The following is a 24,672-nucleotide window of genomic DNA, read 5'->3' on the forward strand; positions in this document are numbered from 1 at the left end:
CACCAGCCACTCCTTGGAAGGAAGATGGGGCAATCTACTTCTGTAGTGATACTGCCTCGGAAACCCAAGGAGGGGTCACTATGAGTTGGGTCCGACTCGACAGCGCATAACAACAACAATACCAACATGAAACAGGGTGTGTACCCAAGACCATGTATAGGGTGGGCAGTCTATGGTCCTATAAGTGTATTTGTATGATCTGTAAGAATTCCCAGGTGTATAGTAGAGCTGACAAGGGACAAGTTTGTAGTCACTTCTTGGTCACAGCCATTTACCCAGAGGGACTGAGTAGTTGAACTGATGGGCTCGGGACCATAGTTGCAGGGGACACCAATCTCAATTGGCATAACATACTACACAAAACATTGTTCCACCTCCTAATTTGGTGAGTAGAGACTGGGATCTTAAAAGCTTGCAAGCAGTTATCTAGATGCAATGATGGGTCTCTCCTTGTCCAGAGCAAAGAGAAATGAAGAAAAACAAAAATTCATGGAAACAATTAGTCCTAGTGACTAGTATACCATGTGATCTGCAGCCTATATGACTATGAGACCAGAAGAACTAGATGGTGCCCAGCTACCATTGTCAACCACTCAGAGGGGGGATCTATGTAGGAGATCCTGGATAGAGAGGGAGAAAAATGTGGAACAAAAGTCAAAAGCATTTGGAAAAAAAAAGGGGGACTAGGTTTGCTGGTATGATGTAGTCTGGTGGAACCACTGAGACTATGGCCCATAGCTGCCCTTCCAGTCTGGAATTGAACCCACACCTATGGCTTCCATACACAAAAGATAGGCAGGCACATGAGTTGAACATTTACCTGAAGTAGATACACCCCTTGTAGAGAACAATCATGGGAGAAAGAAGAGCTCTTTATGCACAGGAAGGCAGCTCAGAGGGTAGGAGTGCATGGAGGGATGGACACAGGGAAGAGGTAACTATCAGGAGGAAGCGGGAGGGGAGCTGTTGCATTGGGGTAAATTGTAGTCAATGTCATGAGATAAAGTGTATGTGAACTGCTGTATGGAAAGTGAATTTGCTCTGTAAATTTTCACCCAAACCACAATAAAAAATATAAAAAATCATGATAAGCGAATAAGTCAGTCATAAAAGGACATACTGTATGCTTTCATTTATATGAAATGAGCAAATACCCAGAAATCAAAGATTATTAGAGTTTACCAAGAAAGGGAGGAGCGCTGGTAGCATAGTGGCTAAGTCACTTGCCTGCTAACCAGAAGGCTGGCGGTTCAAACTCACCAGCCACTCCTCGGAAGGAAGGTTGGGCAATCCTACTTCCGTAGTGATACTGCCTCAGAAACCCAAGGAGGGGTCGCTATGAGTCGGGTTTGACTTTACGGCACATAACAACAACAACAACAACAACCAAGAAAGGGAGGGAGAGGGAAAGGGGGCATCTTTGATTAGGGTGCATTGAATTTATGTTAACGGTGGTAGAATGATTTGGAAAAGGATAGCAAAAATGGTGGCACAATTTGAAAGCATTCACTGTCATTGAAGGGTACATGTAGAAACTGTTGAATTGGAATATGTATATTGTTAGTATATTTTCACCACAATGATGATAATGGTGATAATAATAAATAATGCTGGAAATAGAGTTGACATTTAAAATATTATTTAAATGAATAAATTAATAAGGCTCAAGAACCCTACCCATCTCCCAACAAATGAAAGGTAGAATAGACTTAGTTGAGCTGAAATATACTTATTTTTCAAGTGTGGGAGTGTGTGTGGGAGAGGGTATTTTTCAGTGCTGTACTTGTCGCCATTCATTTAACTCTGAATCATGTAGACGCACATTTTTTAGGTTCCTTACATTTTCGAATAATCAGTGGCATTCTTTCTCCCAAAAAAACGATGGTAAGAGAGATAATCTGCATTTTTTGGCTCCATATATTTTAAAATTCACTACCATGAAACAGCATAATCTATGTTTTTCATAAACACATTTACATTGGTTCTAAAACTTGTTTTACATGGTAAATTCTATGTTAGTATTGTTGTGGGTTTTTAAAACTCCAAGATATATAAAGAAGTTGTAAAAGTTGCTGATTTGTAGCAAATTGCTAAGAGAACAATGGTTTGATATCAGTTCACTTATAAGAAGTCACTTTTTTAATCAATCTCAATTTCTGAGGGTTTTAAATAAAGAAATAAACAAATAAATAAATAAGCATAAAGGCCACTGAGTTGACAACACAGTCTTTATAAATGTTGAGTGCTAAAGCCCATGCCCTTGATTTATAGGAAAGTTCCTTGGACCTTTCACATGCTAACAGCTTCTGACACATGCTAACAGCTTCTAAGTGCAGGTATAAAGCAAGAGGAGAATTAGAAGGGCTTGGGGGCTGCTAGGGACAGTGAGAAATGGCAGCAGAAAGTATTGAGCCAGGAAATAATATCTATGAAAAGAAACACAAGGTATCCACAAGTTTAGCCCTCTGTAATCATTTTGGGTAAGACTTTTTTTTTTTTTATGCCGATTTTTAAGGGTGGAGCAGTATTTCCTTCTGTTGTGCATAGGGTCGTTCTGTGTTGGAGCCGACTAGAAAGCAGCTAACAACAACATTCTCTGATGCAAACATTTGTCAAGTTTGTCTCAAAGGGAGAAATACATGGAATTTCTTCTGTTTAGGTATGGAAGGGTCTAATGACCACATCGTATATGTACTTTATTCTCAAAGATGCTTATTTTGTTTCCATCTTTGTTGCCATGAACCCTGAAGTTTGATTACCATTACGGCAAGCTCAATGCTTTTATGAGTTGATCTACAAAGCCAAACGCAAAGGGACAATGGTGCTGCCACAGGTACAGCATAAAGGACAGCATTTTGCTATAATGTTTGTACTCAGTATATCATTCTCTCCAATACATTCCAGTCTAATGTTCAACAATCAGCTTTAGCTCTCAGCCAGCATCTTCCTCTTCCACAGACATTACATAAACTAAGGGCAAAGCCAAGGGGCATAAACTCACATTTCTCCTTTCTGTTCCTGATCATTTGCTTTTTGTTCCCTCACACTCTATTTTCATCTTAAATTTTTCATCCCTACCCCCTCTTCTCAGTGCCGTGATTACCCAGCTCAAAAATTTATTCTTCATCTTTCACTGGCTCCACTGAAATCTGGCCACTTTAGCCCAGTTTAATCAAAACCACAGCCTCTTCTGAAAACATAACTTTTTTGACTATTGATTTCTCAGGTTTTTTTTTTTAGTGTCTCTTATTGGATGAGATTTCTTTCCTCAGACACTATTTAATGGCTTTTCGAGTGCTCCAGGACTGTGACATATGAAATAATCTTATATGTCCTAACTAAACATAGTTCTATTATATGATTTACTTTCATATGCAATGTCTCATTTCCCTACCATCAAAATAATACAGAAAATATGGACTCTTCAGAAAAATATAGTAAAATAATTTTCTGTAAACATCAGTCTATTGGTAAGCATTTTTTTGTGTGTATTTCATACATAGAAACATACATCCATTAGCACACACATTTATTACATATAATGTCTTATGACTTCCCCACCACCCAATGAATAGGTTGTTGGTCTTGCAAAATTCTATAATGCAATCTCCAGCACTGTTTTTATCAAGACCATATTTTCTTCCAGCAGCTGATCTTTCTTCTTTGGTTCCAACTTTTACATTCTAATCAGCAGCAATTACCAATGGATCTTGATTGCATGTTTGATCAATTTCAAAATTCCAAAATTGTCAAAAAATCTTCAATTTCTTCATCTTTGGCATTGTGGTTCATGTGTATATTTGAATAATAGTCGTATTCAAAGGTTGTCCTTGTAAGCCTTAGGAACCCTGGTAGGGCAGTGGTTAAAGTACTTGGCTGCTAAGCAAAAGATCTGTCTTCAAACCTCACTTTAAAGATCTCTTTAAAGTGTTTCAAAGCAAAGATGTCACTTTGAGGACTAATGTATACTTGACCCATGCCAGGGTATTTTCAATTACCTCATATGCACACAAAAGCTGAACAACGAATAAGGAAGACTGAAGAAGAATGGATGCCTTTGAATTATGGGTTGGCAAAGCATATTCAATATCCCAAGGACTGTAAGAAGAATGAAGAAATCGATCTTGCAAGAAATATAGGCAGAATGTTCCTTAGCAGCAAGGATGACGAGACTTCGTCTTAGGTACTTTGGATATGTTATCAGGAGGGACCAGTCACTGGAGAAGGACATCATGCTTGGTACAGTAGAAGATATTGAAAAAGAAGAAGACCTACCAAATGGATTGACACAGGGGTGGCAATAATGGGTTCAAATATAGCAATGATTGTGAGGATAGTGCAGCATAGGCACTGTTTCATTTTGTTATGCATGGGGTCACTATGAGTCAGAGCCAACTCTGGGGCACCTAGCAACAACAACAACAATAATATATTCTTTCATGGGATGTTTTAGCCTGAATATTTTTCCACATCTTAAAAACAAAAAACAACTTTTTAACATTTATGTGATTGTTCTGGTCAAAAGATATATACCAGTGACATTATTGAAGCATAATTTTACTGTTGGATTTACCAGTTGCCATTGAATAGATTCTGACTCATTGCAATCTCATGTGAGTCAGAGCAGAACTGTGCTCCATAGGTTTTCAATGGCTGATTTTTTATAAGTGGATCTTCAGGTCTTTTTTCCAAGGCACCTCTGGGAGAACTTTTGGTTAGCTGCCAAGTACTAACAGTTTGTACAATCCAGTGTTGCCATGAATTGGGGTCAACTCAATGACAACTGGTACATTAGATTTAGGATGTAACAAAAGTAAAATATCTTGCAGCAGAAATGTAGAAAAGAGCAAAAACTGTGGTAAATTTTAAACTTCTGAAGCAAAGTCTTAGTCATATGTGTGTATGTATGTGTGTGTGTATAGGAAGTTTGGGTGAGTAAGCTTATCAATCTTGACTGAAGTACCTTGTTGCTTCCATCTTGATGAGGTTTCATATGCTTATACTCCTAGGTACTGGATGTGGTAGGAATGACAAAATAACCTCAGTTATGTGAGTGTCATTGGCTATATAAAGACATAGGCCCTAAACACAACTTTTTTTTTTTTTTTTTTTTTAGAGTTTTCTTTACTGCCATATAATATAAAGTCATTCCTTAAATAACTTAATCCATTTTGAAGTCATCTATAAGAATATGTAGGAGCTCTGGTAGCATAGTGCCTAAGGCACTTGACTGCTAACCAGAAGACTGGCAGTTCAAACCCACCAGCCACTTCTCGGAAGGAAGGTTGGGCAATCTACTTCCATAGTGATACCGCCTCGGAAACCCAAGGAGGGGATGCTATGAGTCAGGGCCGACTCAATGGCACATAACAACAACAACATAAAAATATGTTTCCTTCTCTGGACCTGCTCTCTTTCATTCTCTACTTTGGAAACAATCATGTTGGGTATTACTATAGTTTGTTACCTATATTCTTTAGCATTAGAAAGATAAGGTAAGTACTGGGAAAATTTCTTCTTTAATACTTAAGAACAGAACATTGCTATTTATATTAAGAGCTTAGAAGAAAAATGGTACTAAGAAAAAAGTATTATAGTATGAATGAGTCAGATAATATATTTAGGAAATATTATACATATAATTCTTTAAAAGACTGAAAACTATGAATGTACAAATCATGATGGGGATTGTACCTTGAGCCTTAGCTTGTTAGTCTCCATGACTAAGGCTTAGATATGTCAGTACATTCTCATTATACTGGTAGTAAGGGCATAAAACTGAAATGAAACCCATTGCCATTGAGTTGATTTCAACTTGCGGTGAACCTATAGGACAGAATACAACTGCCCTTTAGAGTTTTCAAGGCGTAATCTTTAAGGGAATAGACTGCTCCATTTTTCTACCATGGAACAGCTGATTGTTTTGAATTATCAGCCTTTCGTTTAGCAGGTGAGTAGTACTTAACCACTTTGTCACCAGGGCTCCTTGAGTAAGGGTGTAAGAAAAGTTTATTTCTATGAAATCCAAAGTTTTTCTTGGCAGTCAGGGTTTTGACTAAAGGTGAATAAACTATTGGAATTCATATAAAGCATGTATGTTGAAATGGTGTGGTGGCTGAGTAGAAGTCTACTAGGGACTGGTTCAATGTGGGAGGTGGCACTGAATGTCCTCCTGGGAAGAATCTAGCCTAATAGAAGAAAGACCTAGCCAAGATGATCTCAATCATGTACAATTCTTAAATATTGATAAGGAGTATGGAGTCTGCCTGTGGCATGGAGGCTAGCTATTATTAGAATCAGTCTCTGGCTCTGTACCCTGGATACATGGCTAAGTCCTGGGAGAAGAGATGGCTAGAGGCAAAATTGGAAAGAACCTTTATATAAACAGTCTGAAGATTCTTTAGGACTCTTCTATAAACACAGAAGAGCTCCATTCTTCTTATTCTATTGCAGGCTGCTAACAGTCTGGCTATACCCAAGATAGCCATCAGGAGATGATGACCACACCAGCAGATAGGGCAGCAGGAAAGACAAAAACAATAGGTGGAACAGAGCACCTGTGCCAGGTAACCCATTGACATCAAGCCGATTCTGACTCATAGTGACCCTATAGGACAGAGTAGAACTGCCATATAGGGTTTTGAAGACTGTAAATCTTTACAGAAGCAAAGTGCTTCATCTTTCTCCCACTGAGCAGCTGGTGGGTTTGAACTGCTCAACTTTTGGTTAACAGCTAGTCTGGTAGGTATTGCAAAATGCACAGGAGTCAAATAAGTCGAAGAGGTAGCAGCAGAAGTAGGAGATGTTGTCCCTAGTAGAGCCTCCAGTAAAGTAATATACATCCTGAAAAATTGCTCCTGAGCACATGTGAGACAGCACCTGGGAACTCCCAGAAGTAGTGGGAGGGAGACATTTACAGAGTACTGGAGTTCCTGCAAGAGCAGGTAGGAGATGGAGCCAGATTAATTGGGTTACAGGTGTTAAGATTTAGCAAGTCCTTTGATTTACATATATATATATATATGCTGTTTTAGTGCAGCAAGACTTAATTTTTAAATAAGTTTTAGAAGCAGTGAACTTCAAAGAACTCCTTTGGGGTCAATTAAGTCCTGTAAATGTACCTTCAAATGTTTAAGGGAGTTGCCCCTCAATGGCAGAGCCGCTTATGATTGTGCATACTTAATAGGAAGAGACTGATAAAATGGCTTCTGGAAAGGACTTCTTTGTTTTAGAACTGATGAATACACATTTACATTTTATATCAAGTTCTGGATATATAGGAATACGATGGTAACAATAAACCAGTGAAACTTGCCCAAAATATGTAATCCCACACAGCTTTTTCCTCTGCAGCATGGCATACACTCACCCTATCTCCCTCTGTATGTGCCTATTTCATGTTTTTATTGAGCTCTGTGCAATGGACTATGTAGGTCATATAGACTCATAAGATACAGTCACTAATCTTATGGCTACTCCATTCTTCTGCATGTTATACAATCTGAGTTTGTGGTACAAACAAACAGTGTGGCCATTTAAACATCCCAAATCTGACAATCAGTGAAAATTTTCAAGATATTTTTTACACAATCACAGTGGGTGTTTATGTGAGGTTAATGAATATAAGAAGAACACATCAACTTCTAACACCTAAGTTTTCCTGTAAATGTGTGACCTAGAATAAAATATATGCATACTGAGGAAACAAAAGCAGGGTACTCCTTGAAAATTCTAGGAGTAATTGTGAGTATGTTTATTTCCATACAATTTATATGTTTTCCTTTAGGAAATTATTAGGGATTACAATGGAGTTTAAAGGGAAAAGACTTGAACATACAAAATGTTCATTAGATATACATACAAGATACTGAAAGTATAGTTCAAATATATACACTTCAGAGAAATGAAACTTTGATTTTTTGGGGAGGAAATTAAGGTATTTTGTTGAATTTGGCTCCATAAATATATCTTTTACTATACTATACTCTCTGAGGCCAAATTATGACTTCAAATATATCAAAGACAGTGCAAAGAATTCTGAAAAGAGATAAGATGAAACAAACAGAAAGACAGCAAAACAAAGTGTCCAGAGATGTTTGACAGAAACCTGCATAATCCTGACATCTACTTAATCTATGATTAAGTATAATATATATATTTACACTCAATTATGAGAGGTTATTTGATGCTCATGAGTTCTTGACATACCATTATTTAACTGTGGGAAGACAAATTATGAAGAGAATAATGGAAGAAAACCAAAAAGCTAGTCCCTTCCCTGAAGATAATTATTGGCAACATTCCAATAGTATTGGAAATCCAACCAATCAGGTCATATAGAACTGTTTTCTCAGTTGCTAAAAGAGGTAAGACAGGATCTCATTTTCTATAGTTAAAGTCTGCAGATGAAAATTCCTCTCTGTGTAATACTGACTCAACTGCATATGATTAGCGGAGTTCTTGGTCATTAATGAGTCACTTAGATTAATCTTGGAAAGATAATTGCCAGTGATAGAACATGAGGAAAAGAAGTTTCTGAATCAAGAATCTGTGGATTAAAAAATTTCACATATTTAAAATCATCTATGTAAGTAAATTACCATGATGTCCCTTTAGGAAAATGGCAAAGAATCCAGGTCTACTCCCATCTGGCACACAAATGAGCCATTCCATAATTATGTTTTCTCAACTACAAAAGGAACAGTCTTTGTTTATATGTAAACTGGAAAAGTTTCAAATAATAATCTTGAGGGCAGAGAAAATACTGTACTCTCTGAGGCCAAATTATGACTTCAAGTATATCAAAGACAGTGCAAAGAACTCTGAAAAGAGATAAGATGGGACAAACAGAAAGACAGCAAAACAAAGTGTCCAGAGATGTTTGGCAGAAACCCAGCATAATCCTGGCATCTACTCTACAGGCTTTTCTCCTGTCTGCAGAACTACCACTCATCTAGTGTTTCTGTCCTCGAAGAAATGGCAATAAACCCCTTCCAATACATCCTCAATACTAAACATGTCAAAAGGTGCAAGGTAAACAGGTGTCTTAGTTATATAGCACTGCTATAACAGAGATACAAGTGGATGTTTTTCACAAACAGAAATTTATTCTCTCACAGTTTAAGAGGCTAGAAGTTTGAGTTCAGAGTGCCAGCTCTAGGAGAAGACTTTTTCTCTGTGTTAGCTCTGCAGAAAGGTTCTTGTCTAGTTTCAACATCCATGGGACTAGTGTTCCTTAGAAAGCTCAATGTGTCTTGGCATCAATATTCCCCTGGATCTAAGGAGGTTCCCAGTGCAAGGAACCCAGTCCAAAGGATGTACTCTGCACCCTGCTCTTCTTTCTTCATTGTAGAGGTCCCTGTAATCTGTGGTCACTTGTTTAATCTCTTTTATATCTCAAAAGAAATTGACTAAAGACACACATAATCTTGTAGATTGCATCCAGCTTCATTAACATAACTCCCTCTGATGTTGTCTCCTTAACCTTACGGAGGTAAAGATTTATGACAAACAGGATAATTACATCAGCTCACAAAATGAAGGATAATTACATAACATTGAAATCAGGGCCCAGCCAAGTTGATACATATTTTCTGGGGACACAATTCAATCCATAACAATAGGCTATAGGCCCATATTGCATGATTCTCCAAAGCAACTTTTCATCATGAGAACAAGATCAGTCATTTACAAGATCTGCAAAATAAGAACTACATCTTAGTTAAGCTGGTACTCTTTAATGAAAATATTTTCTTAAACACATTGGCATTTTCTCTTTCAAATGCTCTACTTCTTGATATGCATGTTTGTTTGTCTTAAATAAAAGATAAGCAGATATTTACTTGCAGTGTAGAGGAGAAGCCCAACAAAAGCTTCATATAGTACACAGATAGAAAGGGACAAGAATTCAGAAGTTTAGTTTACACTCTGCTTCTGCACTAACTTGCTTTTTGACCTTAGAGCAGTCCTTTTCTGGGAGTCCTTGTCTCCATTTACAGATTGAGAGAGTAGAAAATGTATAAAGTTGCTTATTGGTTTGATGATCTGTGATCAAGTTCCACAAAATGTTAAGCCAGAGATACCATCTTGCAGGTCAATTAGAACATGTGGTGACTGACTGGGAAAGTCAGATGAATTTAATCTACTTTAAATTTTTTTGAATGATAAGCTGTTATTCCCACCCCAACCCCCAATCAACTAAACCTGTTTCTAGTCCCTTGACCTTATTGCTTTATTTAAATACTTTTCTTTGAGACTTCTTAAAATCTTATACATTTTAGCAATAGAAGATGAAATGGAGATTACCTCCTTTGACCCTTGGATTCTAGAGACAGAAAAACTGAGGTCATGGCACAATTTAGCACCAAGAATAGTACAAGAGCCTGGATCCCATAATTCTTGCTCATGACTTTGCATTGCCAGAGGCTGCCTTCTGAAGAGCTAGACACATGGCCCATTTTAAGTCCTTGAAAATTCCAGTGAGGAGCAGGAGCAAGCATTTGTTTCAACAGCTCTTGTGTTCAAGAGGCTATCAAAAAGTTAGTAATGTAAATGGATAACTACATCATCATCTAAGCAAGAAAACACATTTTGGGTCATCACTTTTCACTGCGCATTAAAGGGAACATCAGATTTCCTTGAAACATTTGTAGGTAAAGGAAGAAAATTCAAGGTGAATGTGTAGCCAGTGATCAACATGGTGTCCATTGACCTCTGTCTCCTGTTATTCATACTCTTGTGTAGTTCCCTCCCACAATGAATCAGGGTTGGTCTGTGTGGCCAATATAATACAGCAGGAGTGATGGTATGTCACTTCTGAGGTTAGGTTATAAAAGGTACGGTGGCTTCTTGCTTCCTCTCTCTCTCTCTTCCTTTCTCTCTCTGATCAGTCACTCTGGATAAGGCAGCTGCCATGTTTTAAGGACACCCAAGTAGCTTAAAAACCAAAAGAAAAACAAACTCACTGCCGTTGAGTGGATTGGACTCATAGCAACCCTTCCTTGGGTTTCCATGGCAGTATCTCCACAGAAGTAGATTGTCCAATCCTCTTTCTCTAGCCTTTTGGTTAGCAGTCAAATGCCTTAGGGAGTATGCCACCTGAGCTCCCAAGTATCCAATGGAGAAGCCAAAATAATAAAGAATTGCACATCTTGGCAACATCTAGTGAGGAGCTAAGGTCTTCTGACACAGTCACGTTAACAAGCCATTGTGGAAGTGGATCTTCCAGCCCCAGTCAAGCTTCAGATGACTAAAGCCTAGACTGACACTTTAATTGCAGCTTGATAAGAGACCCTGAACTAAGCTACTTCTAGATTCTTGACCCTCAGATGTTATTTTCTATAATAAATGCTTATTAATGCTGCTAAGTTTTGGGGTGATTTGTAATGTTGCAATTAAAAAACTATTGCAATGAGTGATTCCTTTTTACTCTATAGTGAAGAGCCTGCCATAAAATCAGACCAAGTTTGAATCCTGGGATCCTAGAACTGGGAGGGAAAAAAAAAAAAAAAAAAAACCCACAAAAGAATCCAAGGAGTGATTCCTTTTTACTCTATAGTGAAGAGCCTGCCATAAAATCAGACCAAGTTTGAATCCTGGGATCCTAGAACTGGGAGGGAAAAAAAAAAAAAAAAACCCACAAAAGAATCCAAGAAATCACCCTCTTAATTTCAAACAAGTCAAACACAATTCTAATATATATTGTATATATGAGTCAGGTCTGACTCGACGGCATATAACAGCAACAATAACAACATTGGTAGAAATATTGACTATTCACAATAATTAACTCAATTTCACAAGTTTTAAACTTCAATAGCTCTCCTGAACTAGTTTCTTATTTTGCTTTTATTGACGTCGTTAGCATATCTTTGTTTAGTCATTTTTGAACAAGCATGACAAGAGCATCCACTTCTGCCCCTAAGAAGTAAAGTGGCTCAAGACTTTCTATTATCTCTCTCTTTTTTGGTCAAATTTATCTATTCTAGGATCTTTCTAGGAATTACATCTATAATAACAATCATGTGTTGAGCACTTTATGCAAAGCTCTATTCCCCAAACTCAAATGTGCAAGACATGTCTCATTTCTTTATTACCTTTAATCAAATTAATTTGATTCCTGTTCTCTATCAGACAGACAAAATAGCCCAATCTCCAGTGTTTCAAAGGTGAGTGCTTAACATGGTGGCACTGAGGAAGAAGAAGACATAAAGTGGTGCATGGGAAGTACAGCCAAGGAAGATGAACCTTTTTGCACATACAGTACTGTGTTGTCAGTCAAGGTAAACATTGATCTATGGTGGATAGATTGGTGGACAGGCTGAACTATTAGGTATGTCTATGCAGGGGGGAGTGTGCCCATGACCATGTATAGGGTTGGCAGACAATGTTTCTTCAAGTGTATTGCTATGTTCTGTAAGAATTCCCAGGTAGTAAAGCTGACAAGGGACAAGGTTGTAGTCACTTCTTGGCCACAGCCAGCTACCCAGAGGGAGTGAGTGGTTGGACCTGTGGGCTTGGGACCATGGTTGCAGGGGACATCAATTTCTATGGGCATAACATACTACACAAAAACATTGTTCCACATCCTACTTTGGTGAGTAATGACTGGGATCTTAAAAGTTTGCAGGTGCCCATCTACATGCAATGGTGGATCTCTCCTTGTCCAGAGCAAAGAAGAATGAAGAAAACCAAAGACACAGGGAAACAATTAGTCCAAGTGACTGGTAAACCATGCAGTCCTCAGCCTATCTATGAGATCATAAGAACTCGATGGTGCCCGGCTACCACTGTCAACCACTCAGAGGGGACTTTATGTAGGAGATCCTAGACAGATTAGGATAACAATGTGGAACAAAATTCGAAATCATTAAAAAAAAAAAAAAAAAAAGGACCGGGTTTGCTGGTCTGATAGAGCCTGATGGAGCCACTGAGACTATGGCCCTTAGTTGCCTTTCTGGTCTGGAATTGAACTCACTCCCATGGCTTTTAGCCAAACAAAAGACAGGCATATGAACATTTACATTAGGCAGATACACACTCCTTGGAGAGAACAATCATGGGAGAATAGAAGGGCTGTGTATGCACCAGGAGACTGCTCGGGCAGCAGGAGTGCATGGGAGGGAAGGACACAGGGAAGAGGTGGCTATGGGGAAGTGGGAGGGAAGCTGTTGCATTGTGGGAAATTGTAGTCAATGTCATGAGACAAAGTGTATGTGAGCTGCTGTATGGAAAGTGAATTTGCTCTGTAAACTTTCACCCAAATCACAATAAAATTATTTTTAAAAAAGTCCAATCTCAGTTATTGCTGAGGTTCCCTTCTCTCTGTATCCCATGGTTGTCCCACAGTCTTAGTCATTGCTTAAGCATCATCAAAGACCTCTGGTCTTTGATTCCCATCTTGGCCTTTTATGTGCTCATTGTCCTATAGTGCAGTATGATTTCTTTAAGCTGGGCCACATGCTTGAAATGGTAGAGGGTGAAGAAACACAATAAAATGTATCAATAATTCATCCTATCACAGGGAATCACAGCATGAATTAAGTGTTAGGAAACAGAAAAGAAGTAAGCAATATGGTGCTGGCCTTCAAGTTTCTAAGGTACTCAACAATCTACAGTGAAACATACAAAAATGATAAACTAGGGAACAGAAGCAGGGCATTTTAAGAAGTACCATTTAAATTGTAAGGGCTGGGCATCAACAGAAGAAAATGACCAGAATTGAAGGGGCATAATAATAATAATAATAAATATGTGTGTGTGTATCTCTCATATTATATGAATTTTTATACAGTGGAATGAATTTTTCACATATATAATGCTATTTAAGATATTTGTTAACATGAATTTGGCAGGGCAGATGTTACATCTTCATTTTACAGATGAGGAAACTAAGACTCAGCTAGCTTTAGTGACTTGTTAAGTATCACAGTGCTGGTTTGTAGTAGAATATAAAATTGAAACCAGCTCTCCATATACCTAGTCTTTTCTCTGCCATTTCCTCTGTTCCCCTGCACCATCTTCTGTGGAGTGGCTTCCTGCAAGAGGTAAGTACTGAGGCAGGATTAGAAGTATCTACATTGGCAAAGAAGAGAAGAGGCATCTGAGAGTGACAAGGAGCATAGATGGCTATAGAGAGCATGAGAAACTCATGAGGAGTAAGTGATCAAGATAGGCAGAAGGTCCTAGATTTGGAAATAAAAAAGCAGGGTATGGATAATGAGAGATAATTAGCATTATATATAAAGTAATATAATTTATGTAATATAATATACATTATAATATAATATAATTATATGCAATAGAATAATGAGAATATATATATTATAGGAGCTATGGTGGCATAGTGCCTAAGGCATTTGACTGCTAACCCAGCAGCCACTCCTAGGAAGGAAGACTGGACAATCTACTTCCCTAGAGACACTGCCTTGGAAATCGAAGGAGGAATAGCTATGAGTCAGAATCAACTGGACAGCACTGAGTTTGGTGGTTTTTTTTTTTTTTTTTTGGTTTATATATATTATAGTTCTCAGATAGCAACTTCTCTCCTCCTACCCCTGCCTAAGAAGTTCATCTCTTATATCTCCTCATACATGAATAACCATAAAGAGCACATCAGCATCTTCACATAGTACATCCTCCAACGAAGGCATATGCAATTTCTCTTGGAATCTTTCTCCCTCTCTCTCTCTCTTTTTTTGTTCTCTGGGTTTTGTGGAAGCTCTGGTGGCATAGTGCCTTAGGCATTTGACTGCTAACCAGAAGGCTGGTGGTTCAAACCCACCAGCCACTCCTTGGAAGGACGGTTGCACAATATATTTCTGTAGTGATACTGCCTCAGAAACATAAGGGAGGGTTGCTATGAGTTGGATCTGACTCTATCACAGTGAGTTTGGTTTTTTGGTTTGGTCTGGGTTCTATTATTCAGGACTTATACTTTGGTCTGTCTGGATTATAAAACCAAAAACCAAACTCGTTGCCATTGAGTCAATTCCAACTCATAGTTACCTTCACTGGGTTTCCAAGGAAGTAAATCTTTATGGAAATAGATTGCCCAGTCTTCCTTTCATGGAGTGGTTGGTGGGTTTGAACCACCAACCTTTTCATTAGCAGTCAAATGCCTTAGGCACTACGCCACCAGAGCTCCTGTCTGGACTATAAAGAGAGAGGTAAAGTCTTTGGCAAGTGCATGATTTCCATTTGCCATTACACCCTATAATTCATGTTGCCTCCCACATGGACCAGGCATAAACCAGTGCAAGAGCTTCCAGGGAGGGATTATTCAACCTAACTTTCTCTGTTGAGTGAGAAGTTATAGAAACAGTTAAGGAAATGGTGTATTGTACCTTTAAGTGCAACAAAAGAGAAGGGCTCTGAAAGAATAATGGGATTAAAGGCGCTGATTTAGGATGAGAAGCCAGATGGATACAGTGGACCATTATGAGGCTGTATGCTATGTTGCTGTTGTTGTTGTTATGTGCCATCGAGTCGGACCCGATTCATAGCGACCCCTCCTTGGGTTTCTGAGGCAGTATCACTACGGAAGTAGATTGCCACGTCTTCCTTCTGAGGAGTGGCTGGTGGGTTTGAACCGCCAGCTTTCTGGTTAGCAGTCAAGTGCCTTAGCCACTATGCTACCAGAGCTCCCGTAGGGCATGTTAATCTTTCCTAAAAGATCTTGTGGAGCCTGAAGCTGTAGTGTTGAAAATATGTACTGATTTCTGGGCTTGTAGAAAAGATACTGATCAGTAAATTAAAAAAAAAAAAGTCTACCAGTATATTCAATCTATCGTTCTTCTTTTCTCTCTATATGCAACAATATGTCAGTAAATAAAAATTCTCCAAATCCTCCATCACATTCCTTATCCTGAAGATTAGATTTAGTCAGAAAGCTTTGTGGCTCTGACTCAGTGGAGTTGGTTAGACTGTTTAATTGGATTGATGGCAACAATTGTAATTACCTTAGATGAGATTGCCTGTAATGTAATTATGCTGTCTTCATCAGTGTGAGCTGGACTTGTGGAATACATTCTGAAGATGCTTCCAATCACTGAGAGGTTAAGGAGTGCATGGTATTGCTTCACAAATCATGTTTGTTACTGTATAGAATTTAAAAATTTCTATAATCACGTAAAGCTGAAGAAATTGTTCATCTAAGTCTACTTTTCTGATCCATGGCCATTTCTCTTCACAGCTAATAGTGAGATGGCTACATGCTAGTGTTTTTGTTCAGATAAAATTCATTTTAAGGACTCAAAATATAGTACCAATATTAAATCTGATATTTTCTTAGTGATTTGTTCCTGCTTATTGTTTATAAACAGTGATTACATCTAAAACACATTTTTTTTCAATAAGCACACAGTACATAGTAAAGTTTAAATTGATTTTTCTTCTAAACTTTGAAAAGATAGTTTCTTGGCTTAACATAGTACGTAACAGGAGATAGTTTTAAAATAGTAGTCTTTATGATCAGATGGAGCCATAATTAATACCTAAGAAGACAGCTACTCTATTACAATGATGTCTCTCTCTATTTTCCAATTAACACATGGAGCATTTTTAATATTTTCAACTGGAAGCCCAGTATTGAAACAGGCTAAGTCTGGCAAATGCACTGCAAACACATGTAGTTTAGGAGAAGTGGCACGTATTAGAAATCCACCAAACCTTATTAGCTATAGCACTGCTCTCATTAAAAATAGAGCTGTTCACAGGTTTGCCTTCTGCAGCATCTGAAACACAGAACTTGGAAATGTGCCCTTTTGAAAAAGTTATTCCTGAATTCACAAACCAGATGGTGCACATCAATTCAATCCCAATTTTCTAATGAAATAAAAGAGATTCCTATTGTGTCCTTTAATGTGATTAATACTTCTTCAATTACTGTTTTTTTTTTATGGATACTCTTGAAGAGTTGAGCCACTTTGGCTAGTGCTGCCCTGCTGGACCTGGGCAGGAAGACCTCAATGGAGCTGAAGAGCTGGGGCCACGATGAGGGGCACTTTGCTTTTTATTCTTCCAAAATAGGCTTTAGTAGAGGCACAAGGGCCTATTATAGCCGCTCACAAAGAAAACTTCTTCTGTCTTTGAACATCAGAGACTAACAGTCTGTTCTCTCATAAAAGGGCTAATCAAGCAAGAAAACCAGAGATAAACTCTTCCTTTCTTTCACTCTGTCTCATGATGAGTCCAGTTCAGTCCTTACTCAAGTCATATTTATATGGTCCTCTGGTCACTAATACACCCAATAAAAAGCTATCTTTGGGTGCCATTTGCCCATCACACTCATGACTTTGATATAACATGTAAAAACAGTAAAACAACGTATCCAAAGCTAATAAAACTACGTTGAATTTTGCCAAGCAATTGGAGAATGGTAAAATGTTGCTTACCTTGGAGAAGGTTGGGTTGTCTGGTCAAAGATCTGAAAAAACAAAAGAAAAGAGAAATGGATTAATTTCCTATTACTTCTGACATTTGCCACCACAACACTGCATTAAACATATCTGTGGTGTGCCTGTTAATTTAGAAATCAGCTTATCATTCTCTAATTCTATGTACCTCTTGTTCAAAGTGATAGAGTTTTAAGCTACGTTGCATTCGAACCTGACTTAATTTCTCTACTTAGTCCCACTATTGAATCAAGAGGGAGCTCTGGTACCTTAGTGGCTAAGGCACTTGACTGCTAACCAGAAGGCTGGAGGTTCAAACCCACCAGCCACTCCTCGGAAGGAAGATGGAGCAATCTACTTCCCTAGTGATACTGCCTTGGAAACCCAAGGAGGGGTCACTATGAGTCGGGTCTGACTTGACGGCACATAACAACAACAACATTGAATCAAGAACATGTTTAGCTGAGGAAAGCATCAACCAGCAGACTGAGGTAAACACTGTGTTAGGTTAGATATTGTTATAAAACTTTTTTGTTTTTTAATTTTGAAAATTTGAAGTTCTCTGATTTGCTACATCTCATTTTATCTCCCTCCATAGATGAGAGAAACATTTCTTTGTCCTGAGATACCTATTTCATGAAATTCAACATCCTGTCTATTTTTCTAAAAGAACTCTGGTTTAACAGTTAGGCTGGAAAAGCATACATTATCAACTGATTCAGTCACATGACAGCCAAAATCTGGAAATAACAAGTTGGAGGCTGCACATCCTACAAAATAAGTCAATTACTTTATTAGTTCTATAAGCCTAAGAGTCTTAAAATTGAAGGGAGACATTTTGAACAGCTCTGTAAAAATCATTGGTAAGTTAGATGCTCAGTTAAGCCTTAACACCATGTTTATTCTCTAGTTGGCTTTGAGGAAGCATTTGTTTTTCATTATAAATATGCATGTCTTCCAACTTGAACTACAAAGACTTAATTAAAAATAACTTTATTACTATTAAGTGATGTTATGATTAATAAATACTCTAGGATTTGAAAATATATTTCCCAAATTCCACACAATTCCCTGAGTCTGAGTACTTTTCCTCTCCTTAAACTGTAAGAATTTAGACACCATCACAAGAACATCAAAGACCAAAGACCAGAAGAGTCTTAATAGTAATGATGTTGTTTGCATGGTTTAAAATCAGGAAAGGCATGTGTTGGTGTTGTATCCCTGGGCAATCTACTTCCATAGAAATACTACCTCAGAAACCCAAGGAGGGGTCACTATGAGTCAGATCTGACTCGTCAGCAGTGAGTTTATTTATTTATTTTTTAAATTTTATTCACTCTCTATGCTGAACAAATAATCCAATAAGATGGACTCCATGAAGAAGAATATTGCAGCAGGATTGGAGGAAGACTCATTAACAAACTATGATATGCAGATGACACAACCTTGCTTGTTGAAAGTGAAAAGACTTGAAACACTTACTGATGAAGATCAAAGACTACAGCCTTCAGTATGCTTTAGATCTCAACATAAAGAAAACAAAAATCTTCACAAATGGACTAATAAGCAGCATCATGATAAATGGGGACAAGAAGTTGTTAAGGATTTCATTTAACTTGGGATCTACACCCATGGAAAAAGCAGTCAAGAAATCAAATGACATATTGCAATGAGCAAATCTGCTGCATAATACCTCTTTACTGTGTTCAAAAGCAAAGATGTCACTTTGAGGACTAAAGTGTATCTGAATCAAGCTATGGTATTTTCAATCACCTTATATGTATGTGAAAACTGGACAGTGAATCAGGAGGACCAAAGAAGAATTGATACATTTCATTTATTGTGTTGGCTGTTGTTGTTGTTGTTGTTATTTGCCGTCGAGTTGGCCCCGACTCATAGCGACCCCTCCTTGGGTTTCCGAGGCAGTATCACTACGGAAGTAGGATTGCCCAACCTTCCTTCCGAGGAGTGGCTTGTGGGTTTGAACTGCCAGCCTTCTGGTTAGCAGTCAAGTGCCTTAGGCACTATGCTACCAGAGCTCCTATTGTGTTGGCTAAGAATAGTGAATATACAAACAAATCTGTCTTGGATAACGTACAGCCATAATACTCTTTTGAAACAAGGATGGTGAGATTTTGTCTCATGTACTTTGTGTGTATTAGCAGGATGGACTAGTCTGTGGAGGACATTGTGCTTGGTAAAGTAGAGTCAGCAAAAAAGAGGAAGACCCTCAAAGATATGGATTGACACAGTGCAACAATTGGCTCACACACAGCAACTATTGTAAGGATGCTGCAGGACCAGGCAGTGTTTCATTCTGTTGTAGATAGAGTCCCTGTGAGTCAGAATCTACTCAACAGTACCTAACAATAACAACAACAAACTGTAAAACTGCTTTTTCAGTAGTGTTTTGTTATTAAAAAATATACATATTTAGCTAACATGCACCAAATCCATCAACAGTTCAGAATTCTTTTTATTTCAGTGATCTTTCTTAACATGCAAAATTTGATTGATTAGTTCACCTAAAAATCATTTGCCTCAGAGCAGAAGCAGTGGTTTGTATACAATAATGGGCTGGATTAAAAAAGAAAGAAAGAAAAGAAAAGAAAACCAACATTCAACGATATGTTGAACTTCAAAAATGGAAGAAAATAGAAAAAACAACCTGAAAGCATAGTATAATTTTTCTATTTATTTAAAATCTAATGGATGTGTTTGAAGTTGTATTGAGGCAGTAAGCGTGTACTGGCTCTTTATCTTAAGGAAAATGTTTCCCCAATAAATTCCTAACCTCTCTTGCTCTCCCCACCGCCCATATTGGCTTTGAGATTATAACTATACTTCAGGAAGAGGCTTAGATAAGTGGAAGATTGTTGGTCTTTCAGAAGAGACAACAGGTGAAAGAAAAACAAAACAAACAAACAAACAAAAAAAAAGCCAATTCTTTATTACTAGATAGAATGAGGTGAGAGGTTCTACCTGGACTCCAGTAACATGAAACCCCTTTTAAGGACATTATTCCTGAGTCTCTTCTACTGTAAATTATTTGGACATCTGTGATACCATGCCCTTGTGCAATGACTTATATTTTAGGGGAAGTGATATTTAAAGTTACCTGTCAGGGAGGAAAAAAAAAAAAAAAAGGCATCCTGGTGACAGACTCCACCCAATCCCTCTACAACAGAGACCCAGAAAAAAAAATGAGTTAAACAGATACAAATAATGATCCTGGAACTCTGAGCATCAAATGAAAGGGTAAAGAATTACACTGAGTCCTGATTGTAAAGGAAGATGGAGTGAGGGCAGTGACTGGGGAGAGAAAAGGAGCCAGGGCCTGACAAAACATGGCCATTTTGAGCCACAGAAGGCGTCTTCCAAATGTGAGGAGAAACCGATTTCACGGAATCCACACTGGAACACAGACACAATGTGGATAGATCTGGAGGGAATCAACGTGAGCAGAATATGCACTGGATATGGGAGAGTACAGTGGAACAAGATTTCTAGTGCACAGGCAACCATAGAATGAGAATGAAGCCAGTGAAGGGGGAAGGAACAACTCACCACTAGTGAACACCAGTCATCTGAGTTGAGAGCCCATGTGAAGGGGAAAGCCTGTGGGGTGGCACTTAGAGATGCTGGACTCCTGGTGGCCCCCATTTGACTGGGGTTGGGCAAGAGATAGACAAGGCTGGGTGCATCCAGAAGGGCACCTGGCCCACACTACTGAATTAAGATGGGAAAGATACTTTGTTTGCTCTGTCAAACACACCTTTCCAGTGACTAAGGGGGAGCCCTCTTCCTGCTTCTACCCCTGGTGACTAGGGAGGCCTCTTGACTGCCCCCTATCTGCCTGGTTCCTTGGCTGCCTCTTCAACAGCCCAGCCACCTGTGGTAACACACCCCCAGCAAACATAACCAGTGCTTATGGCTCTGTATCCCTGCACCAGTGCCGTTGACAGATTTTGCTCCCACCAAATGCAAGATCCATGCCACTGCAGCCTCCTCTGACCAAGATGCTTATACATGTCAGTCTCCTGCTACCTCTGTGGGCACATGCTCCCCTAGTTTACACCACAGCCACCTGCTGCCACTGCTGCCAGCTGACCATATTGCACCAGCCTCCCTGGCCTCTTTTTTATATTTTCTTTTTCCTACTTTTCTTTCTTTTCATTTGTTTATTTTCTCTCTTCCTGTTTTTATTTTTACTAACTTTCCTCTCATCTACCTTCCCATATTTTTTTCTGCCCCATCCAATGGGAGGCAGACATTAATTCCCCATTAGTCAGTCATACCTTATACAACACCATCTTCTACTTCCCCTAACGGGTGAGCACTACTACCCACTTCTACACAACTGGATCAATGACAGACAATGGAAAACATCTGCTCATCCCACCTGCAGGCCCAACATGGGACTCACACCCACACTCTTACCACTTATTCCACCTACCCATAGACAGGAGAAGAGTACACCAGTGCTGCACAACTAGAAAACAAAGAAGCATACCTGCCCCACCCACCTAGATATATCAAAATAAAGCAAAAGAAAAAATCAGGATGAAACAAGCCAACACATAATTAAATAAAAATATCACCTCCAAAACGTCCCAGAGACAAAAGACAACTTCAGTTCAAACAAAGAAACAGGACAAGTGAGCATAAGCTAGTGATCAAAGTAAAGAACTAGGAGACGTCCTTGAGGAAGAACAGGTACTAGAAGTACCTGATAAAGAATTCAAAAGATATTTATATAGAGCCTTCCAAAAGCGCAAGAGAACCACAAAGAAAATCAAAGAAAAACAGAATACCTCGAAGAATTCAGGAAAACAATACAAGAGCAAAATGACAAAACAAATACACAGTTAGAAATCTTACAAAAACAGTAATTAGAAATCCAGAATATTAACAATAAAAGAGGGTTAACAAGAAAATTATGGAGATGGATAACATATTGGAAGGCACTGGAAGGACAAAAGAGTAGAATTGAAGTGACTGAAGAACAAATTAGCCAACTGGAAGACAAATCCCTTGACAATAGTTTGTATAAGGAAAAATGAGGAAAAAAAAAATGTAGAAAACCTGTGCATGATGTAGGATAATATCAAGAGAAAAATGTATGTGATATTGAATTCCCAGAACAGAAGCAGACAAAAAAAAAAAGTCAGAGAGAAAATTGTTGAAGATTTGTAAGCAGAAAACTTCCATAATATCATGAAAGATGAAAAGATATCCATCCAAGAAGCTCAATTAACTCCATAAAGGATACACCCCAAAAGGAAGTCACTAAGACATATCACAATCAAGTGTTCCAAAACCAAGGACAAAGAAAGAATCTTCACAGTAGCTCAGGAAAAATGAAATGTTACCTGCAAAAGGCAGCCAATAAGACTGATAGTCTGATTTTTCAGCAGAAACCATACAGGCAAGAAGGCAATGAGATGGCATGTATAAACCTTGAACAAAACAAATTGCCAACCAATTATATATTCTGGACAACTGTGTCTCAAATACAATGATGAACTTAGGATATTTCCAGAATATCAGAAATTAAGGGAATTTGTGAAAACCAGACCAACCTTATAAGAAATGCTTAAGGAAGTCCTTTGGACAGAAAACCAACAATGAAAGACAACAACCTAAGATTAAGATACATGACAACATCACCCAGAAGTCAACCAAGAAAAAGAATTCTCAAAATTAAAATAAATTTATGAGACTGAAAATAGACAACCAGAGGTATTAATCTGTAAACAACAACTAGAAAGCAAAAGGGAATATGTGGTATAATCGCAGAACTTCCAAATGGAAAGGAAATCAGGACAATAGCAATATAGGTCAGACTTTTTTAAACTTAGAAAGAAAAATTAACCACAGAGTAACCATAGGAAAATTAATAAGCCATCTAATTAAAATAAGAAAGAAAAAAAATCACAAGGAATCAGTAAAACACAAAATCAACAGCAAGGAAGAAAGTGAAAAATTTTGACAAGACAATGAGCTAAGCACAAAAATATTCAGAGCAAAGGAATCATCAATGTGACAATAAAAAGCACAAAAGAATGGCAGCAGTAAATGCATACCTATCATTAATTACATTGAACAGAAATGGATTAAATGTGCCAGTCATGAGAAAGAGAGTGGCAGAATGGATAAGAAAATAGGACTCATCAATATTCTGCCTACTAAAGACTCATCTTAGATACAAAGATAAAAATAAATTAAAAATCAAAGGATGGAAAAAAATATATCAAGCTAATGGCAAACAAAAAAGAGTAGGGGTGGCAATACTAATTTCTGAAAAATAGACTTCAAGGCAAAAACCAGCAAAACAGAAAAAGAACGACATTATATAATGATAAAAGTGTCAATCCAGAAAGAGGACATAAGTATAACAAACATCTATGCACTCAATGAAAAAGCCCCAAAATACACATGGCAAATGTTAACAGAATTGAAAATAGAATATTCTACAATAGCAGTGGGAGACTTTAAAACTTCAAAACCACTTTAGATGAAGGACATAACAACTAGAAAGAAACTCAACAAAGAGATAGAAGATCTCAAGAACACAATGAACCAACTTGACCTCATAGACATATACAGAACACTTCACTGAACCAAAATGCAATACACATTCTTTTCCAGTGCATATGGATAATTCTCCAGAATAGACCATATAACAGGCTACAAAACAGCCTTAATAAATTTTAAAATATTGATATGCTACAAAGCATCTTCTCAGATCACATTTAAAAAATTTGACATCAATAATAGGAAGACCAGCAAAAAAAAAAAAAAAAAAAAATCAGATACATGGAAACTGAATAACACTCTGCTCAAAAACTACTGGGTAACAGAAGAAATAAAACATGAAATGAAAAGTTCCTAGAAGCAAATGATACTGAAAACAACATATCAGAACTTTTGGGACACAGTAAAAGCAGTACTCAGGGGTCAATTTATAGCATAAATGCACACATTAATAAGGAAGAAAGAATAAAAATTAATATTTTAACCTATAATTCCAACAATTAGAAAAGGAACAATAAAAAGTCTATAATCTCCAGAAGAAAAGAAATAATGAAGAACAAACAAAAAACCAAACTCACTGCCATCGAGGCGGATCTGACTCATAGTGACCCTTCCTGGGGTTTCTGAGGAAGTATCACTACAGCAGTAGATTGCTCAATCTTCCTTCCGAGGAGTGGCTGGTGGGTTTGAACTGCCAGTCTTCTGGTTAGCAGTCAAATGCCTTAAGCACTATGCCACCAGA

Source organism: Orycteropus afer, unplaced genomic scaffold (genome assembly GCF_000298275.1).
Source record: "Orycteropus afer afer isolate SDZICR_OR568_19922 unplaced genomic scaffold, OryAfe1.0 scaffold00026, whole genome shotgun sequence".
NCBI classification, from domain to species: Eukaryota; Metazoa; Chordata; class Mammalia; order Tubulidentata; family Orycteropodidae; genus Orycteropus; species Orycteropus afer.